Source organism: Macadamia integrifolia, chromosome 7 (genome assembly GCF_013358625.1).
Source record: "Macadamia integrifolia cultivar HAES 741 chromosome 7, SCU_Mint_v3, whole genome shotgun sequence".
Lineage (NCBI taxonomy): Eukaryota > Viridiplantae > Streptophyta > Magnoliopsida > Proteales > Proteaceae > Macadamia > Macadamia integrifolia.
The window spans coordinates 1,764,015-1,771,417 of NC_056563.1; the positions used below are offsets into that span (position 1 = coordinate 1,764,015).

Sequence of the window (7,403 nt, forward strand, 5' to 3'; positions counted from 1 at the left end):
ATAGGGCACGTAGGATTGCCCTAGAGATTAATGAAGGAAGCCATTCCACATCATATGCAAAACTACCTGCTTATGGTAGGTTGGTACTTCAGAATGATGTTGGGAGTATTTTTAAGCTACAGTTTGAGAACAGGAACCGTATGTCAGATAATCCGATTTTTAAAAGATTGTTTGTCTGTTTTGATGCTTGCAAGAAGGGTTTCTTAAGAGGATGTAGACCGTTCATTGGTCTTGATGGCTGCCACCTCAAGGGCCGGTATGGAGGGGTACTGTTGAGTGCAATATCTGTTGATGGGAACAATGGTATTTTTCCTATTGCATATGGTGTAGTTGAAGTTGAGTGTAAGGATAGCTGGGCGTGGTTTTTGGATAATTTACGAGATGCTCTACTCGATGACAGTGATGATATGTCACTCACATTCATGTCAGACAGACAGAAGGTATAGGGGCATATACTTTTCTGTCTCTTTTTTTTATTTTTTCATTTTTTATATGTATTTTGAATTACTCATTTACATGTCATAACATTTGAACATATGTGTTGTATAGGGGCTGTCAGTTGTGATTTCCACAATCTTCCCTTATGCTCACCAAAGAATTTGCAGTAGGCATCTATATCAAAACCTGAAGGCAAAGCACCCTGGTATGCTATTGAGGCTACATTTTTGGGCTGCCTCACAAGCTTCAACTGAACTTCAGTTTCAAAAGGAAATGAATAGCATCAAGGAGATTAAGGAAAATGCATACATGTATTTGAATGAAACCCCCTCGAGGATGTGGTCAAGGCATGCCTTTGATGTAGGAGCAAGAAGTGACCATATAACGAACAATATGACTGAGTCATTTAATCAATGGATTGGAGACTTAAGGAGCAAACCCATTCTCACATTGGTTGATCACCTAAGGGTGAAAATAATGGGTAGGCTGCATAGAAGGTATGAGAAGGCAACCATGTGGGAGGGTAAAGTAACACCAAGGGTTATGGTGAAGTTGAACAAGGTTCAGCAAGAAGCAAGGCATTGCAGGTGTCAACCGGCAGGTGAAGGTCAATTTGAGGTCTTAGACAGATTTGGCAACAGATTTGTGGTTAATTTGAACCATTACATGTGTGATTGTAGAGTTTGGGAAGGCACTGGTATACCTTGTCTCCATGCTGCAGCTTCTATATCATACATAAGGGGAGAGTTGGTCAACTATTGTGATCCATTTTTCAGTATTGGAAAATACTTGGATACATACAAAGAGATGATCCATCCACTTCCAGATTTGGCAGTATTGAAGGATGATGCTCCTAATGAGAGAGTACTACCACCAAGTCTGAAGAGGTTACCAGGTAGACCTCACAAAATCAGGAAAAGAGAAGCAGGAGAAGCACTTCCTTCAGATTTCAGGAAGAGATCATCATCAATTAGGTGTGACATCTGCAAGAAGGAAGGACACAATAGGAGGACATGCCCGAGGGCTGGAGATGCTAAGCAGGATGGATGTACTAGTAAAAAGAAGAATATAAAGGTAAATGCAATTCATTTTATTTATTTAGTTGAAACTTGTTTAATAAAAATCTCATGCTTATTTGTTGTTGTGTAGGAGAAACATAAAGGAGAGAGTGAAGATGGAATCAACACATCTCAACGACTAACTAGATCACAAGCATCTATGTCTAGCACAGTGGGATGTTTACAAGACAAGGTATTGACCAAGCAAAAGACCAATCGAGCAAAGAGGACAGCAAGGGAGAGGGAGAAGAAATGAAGTACAAGCAATCTGGATGTTTCAATTTAGAGCAAGAGAACAATATTGTATAAATTTACTTTTTATGACCTTAAGACAGTTGGATCCATCAGTGTATGGTTTTGGATGTTTTTGATGAGTTTGGTTTTGTGTTAAGATCTATTTCTATTTCACACTATTTGTTGTTGTGTATGGTATAAGTTGTGATGAAGAATTGTGATGAAAACAGGAATTTGAACCTCTTGGTGCTTCAGGGATATGTTTTGGATTTTTTTTATATGGTTTATATTGTGATGAAAACAGGAATTTGAACCTCTTGGTGCTGCAGGGATATGTTTTGGATTTTTTTTGTATGGTATATATTATGATGAAAACAGGAATTTGAACCTCTTGGTGCTGCAGGGATATGTTTTGGATTTTTTTTGTGTGGTATATATTATGATGAAAACAGGAATTTGAACCTCTTGGTGCTTCAGGGATATGTTTTGGATTTTTTTTATATGGTTTATATTGTGATGAAAACAGGAATTTGAACCTTTGGTGCTTCAGGGATATGTTTGGATTTTTTTATATGATATTTACAGGTATTAAATGTCATTTTATAGCCAAAATGCTGCCCGTTTACAGTCAAAATGCTGCCCGTTTTGAGTCAAAATGCTGCCCGTTTGTTGTCGAAACTTATCACAATGTTAGCACTCTCTCCATCAAAATGATACCCATTCAATTTTGAGGGTCATGATTAATCAATAACTTAGTCATAAGAACAGTGAGAATGAACGATTTCATTTAGTTCAGATTCTTACATACTTGACACAACTTCATATTAATGCTTGTAAAGTCATTTTTTAACACATAGCACTAAACACACCACCACAAGCACACCAATTACAATTTTCATCGTTCTATACGCTTTCTCTAAATACTTAATTCTTTTCTTCAAGCCACGAATATCTTCTTTCATCTGTTGACTTTGGATTCTTTCACCAACAACTGCTTCTAAATTAGTTGCAGGGGATGACAAAAGTCTTGGTGCAGCTATAGGTTCACACCATGAGAAGTATCGACAACCTCTTGGTGCTTCAGGGCAACAGTAGTACAACATATTTGGGTGCGAACTAGACTCTGAAATTCGCACCAATGCCCTTTTGGGTTCAGGACATTTGCATCTAACATTCACAAACCTTAACCCACTTTGACTGCTGTCATTGACACTCGCAGTAGACATCGGTTATCTGCAAATTAAACATGGTAAGAGTGGATTATTATTACTTAGCATCAAGATTATGAGAAACGCTCAAACACAGGGAACACAAGTCATAGATATTTCCTCAAAGAAAACCCTGAAACTTACAATGTAACTTCACCAGCCTCTTCAAAGCTCTACAAAGCAACAGAAACAACCATATTCATCAGCAGTCAAGCTATTGGAAACAGAACAAATTAAATGACAAAGCAGATTTTACTATGATGGCAAAAGTGATAGTAATTTTACTTGGCTTGTGAATTAACCAACTGGCTGCTTGAATTACAATTGGGGATGCTTTCATTTTAGCTCTAAGATAAAACAATCACTTATCAGAGTCTGATTGTGCGAAGACTTTGATCATTTGGGTGAGCAAAAATGACAACCCATCTCAACAACAATGGTCTTATACTTCAACATCAGGTAATTTTACTAACATAATGGTAGTACGCTAATTTAAAGTCTAAAAGAAGTCCATGCCAATGACAATATTGTTAAAACCTACTTTTTTTGGCTATTTTCCAAATAGAGGGAGATTTGGAAGAAACCCTTCTAGTTGGTGATCTTGGCGTCTTACAAACTTTTTTCTTGATGTGTGATTTGAGTTTCTCCCATTTTGTTGATAAATTTCTCTTTTACTATCAAAAATGCTTTAGAGAAACAAACTAAAATATGTTCAAATGATTGGGCTTCAGTTATTATATTTCCAGTGATAACAAACTTCTCATTCTATAGGCATATCATGGGAAATAGGCTTTTTGTATTATGGTTTTGTAATCACTTGCCATAGCCATAATCCATTCGTCGAATACATGTCGGGCATGGGGTTCTCTATTGTCTTGGGATCTCGTCTAGTGGAATGCAGAGTCAAGCATTCCTGCTAATCAAACACATGGACTTGAGGATAAATTGGTTGGAAAATGGTTGAAGATGGGGAAGAAGGCTAAGAACAGGTTCGAATAAGCCAACGATGTATGATTATCCAGGGGTTAATGGGAGGTGCTCACATGAGCTTATAGCTGATACTGTGGCAGTTCACAGGCTTAAGAGATGTGATCAATGGTAGCATGTACTAAAATTCTTCAATGTCACCAAGGGGTTTCAACCTTCAAAACTGTACAATGGTATATTAACTTGACAAGAAGAACCCTAAATTAGAAAGGAAGAAGAAGAAACCGAACCCTACATACCTTGGGATAGAGGTTCGGACGCCGGAGGAGGGTAGAATCGGAAGCCGGAGGAGGGGAGAATCGCACGCCGGAGGAGGGTAGAATGGGACGCCGTAGGAGGGTAGAATCGCACGCCGGAGGAGGGTAGAATCGCACGCCGTAGGAGGGTAGAATCGCACGCCGGAGGAGGGTAGAATCGCACGCCGTAGGAGGGTATAATCGCACGCCGGAGGAGGGGAGAATCGCGTTGCAGGTGGGTCTTCGTCTTCTTGTCCGGCCGAGTGAGTGAGAGGAGTGAGCAGTGAGATGAGAGATGAGAGAGGCGAGATGTGATGAGGGTATGGGTTTAGAAGATAGGAAATAAAGGAGAGGGCAATATTGTCCTCTCACTCAGGGTGGGGGTATTTTGGGTATATTAGAAAAAAACTAACCGGTTTTCATTCATTTCTCACGGTCGGCTAACGGCAGGGACCGATTTGAAATTTTTTGAATATTTAGGGGGTGCCTTTGACGTTTCGAAAAGTACAGGGGGTGGCGTTGAATAACGACCGAAGTTCAGGGGGTGGCAATGCAATTTTCTCTATTATTTATCATTCCTTTTATTGTTAACATTTTTTACCCTTCTCCAAAGGTTTTTTTGTATAAAAAAAAAAAAAATCCCACAAATTCAGCCGTGTTGTTTTAACTTTTGAATGAATGACATGTCCCATAATGTTGGCCACACAAATATGGGACAGATATGTCAATTCAAAGAAATAGGAGAGAGATAGAGTTAGGGGCCAATAGCTTACACTACACTCTCAGAAAAAAAATCATTTTCTCAACTTCTAATGTCAAACTTTGAAATAATTCAAACCACTCATCAAGAAAAGCAACAAATCTATGAATTGAATCGAATCGAATCGAATCAAATCAAGACATGTCAGACTTTTAGGGTTTCAATAAATTATAATTGCAAATCCATTAAATCACTTATACCTTGTTTCAAATTTAGGAGAAGAACCACTAACTTGAAACTCAATAATTGCATTTTCCATTCTTGATAAATCATCAATTGTTGTTACTTTTAATAGTGTTTGTCAATTTAGGAACCCAATCCCCTAACCCCACCTTGTCACAAATGTAACAAAACCTAACACAATAATGGATCTTCCATTAATCCCACGTTTGATAGCCTTAAGTTTATAAGAACTAGGCCAATGCTCAAAGACAATTATCTAAATATAGGAATAGGAACTACCCATACAGCCAGCTTTGTTGTTATATATAGTTTCCACTTCTAACAGCCATACAATTATTTGTATCATAATGATGCGATACATGCAATTATTTGTGTCTGCACCACATACCATTTCCATACAACAGATATTGAATAATTACTTCAAGGCATCTCAGCAAATCATCTACTTTTTTTACTCAAAATAATAGTGAGAATCGATCAAAGAATCGATCAATTGCAGCTTGGTATCCAAAAAGCAACATCATTTTTATGTAGGGGCCAGAACCAAAATGATGAAGGGTCGGCTAGCATGGGACCCAGACGCACCAACAAATAAAGATCAATGGTTAACGTGGGCTGTGTTGGACATCGGCTATTTTGCCATTTTAGGAGAGAAGAAGTAGAGAGGGGGGAGGGGGAACCAGTGGTTAGCTTCACGTGAATCAATAGGATGACCATAGTTAATTTACCTCATAATGTACATAGACAATTCCATTACCTAAAAGAACTGTAGAGAATGGAATATTTAACAGAGAATGGAGTATTTGTAATTTCCTTTGGTTTATTTTACATTTTAAACCAAAGGATTTGGATGCAATGTAATGTAAAATTTAATAACTAAATATAAAATGATTTGGAGTCAATGATATAGTCACAATGGATGATGATTACAAAAGTTCCTCATTTAAGTTTGAAAATTTTTACTTCCCTTCCTTTTAATTCCCTTTGCAACCAAACGAAGCATATACTTGCACTTTAAACATTTTCATCATGCTCAATGGTTGGATGATGTGAACTAGCGAAGTCCTTAAAATGAGAAAAATACTGATACTATCCGATACTGATACTTAGAACTTGTTTGTAATCCCTCCATGTCATGCCCCTCTATCTACTCAATTATAAAGAGAGACAAAGAGAGAGAGAAAGGGCAAGCCGATGCCAAAGAAGACTTGGAGGGGATTGAGAATTTGGTAAAATAATTTCTTAAAATGAATTTACATCACTATCCCTCTGCCACAAGTGTTGTACTCTGCATAGTATTGGGAAAGATTACCATAGGAAAACAAAACAAGTAATCATATCGCTTTAGATGCAGTTTCTTCTTTCATTTCATGGGATCAACCATAATCCCTTGCTTTAGGTACTATTACTTCTTTCTATTTTCCAAAAATAGAAAAAATGATGCCAACCAAACAAATGAAGTTGAATAATAATGAAATATTAGAAGACAACTATAACATTCTTCTCTTTAGTTGGGCCACCTAGAAAAATAAAGTCTAAGTCGTACACATAAGCATAACTCACATTTTTTTTCATTGTGTAAAAACCCCGACTTAACCTTTATTAAAGAATTTTCTATAACGAAATGAAAATCGAACCATTTTAAACAATTTCACAAAAAACACCACACACAAAAATCTACTTTCATAAAAGAAACCTTAAGGAAGTTAATGTTATTAGTTTATGGAGTCATTGGACCGAGATTTCAACCATAATTAAATGATGATGTAAATGCACCAGGTTTGGGCCCATTGGATTGCCTTGTACAAGTAAAGTTTAAATATAGCGATATTTACATCCACCTTTCCTGACGTTTGTCTTTATTCTATCCACCCCTCGCATTCTGTTTATTACAAATAAATCCAGCTAACTTAACAACACTGCCAAAGGAGTTAGTTTTTTAAATAAAAAGACAATTTTACCTTTATATCTTCGATCCTAAAATCCCCAATTATATTCCTCTGGCAAAGGTGCAGAAAAGAGAACTTTCCGGCGAAGGTATATGAAGTGATTGTGGTCTGTGAAGTGATGAATCTCAGCTTTTTCAGGCCGCTGTAGATTCACGAGTTGGGAAATCAAAACCATGGCTTTTACAGCAAGTGGTTGAGTATTAGGTTCTTCTGGATTGGTTGCATTAAGTCTCTTAACAGAGGAAGCAACAACAGGTGTGGAGGAGATGGGTTAGATCGAGAATCAAAAACAACCTGAATAGAGGAATGTAAGATCAAACACCAAGAAACACGAATAATAAAGAAACAAT

General features: G+C 37.3%; 1 long non-coding RNA gene across 1 annotated transcript; it reads right to left on the reverse strand.

The window, feature by feature from the left end:
- Positions 1 to 2,489: 2,489 nt before the first annotated feature.
- On the reverse strand, positions 2,490 to 3,590 carry LOC122083371. Its single transcript, XR_006141634.1, has 2 exons — positions 3,083 to 3,590; positions 2,490 to 2,963 (listed from the first exon to the last, which is right to left on the reverse strand). It is a non-coding gene; the product is annotated as an uncharacterized LOC122083371 (long non-coding RNA).
- Positions 3,591 to 7,403: the final 3,813 nt, after the last annotated feature.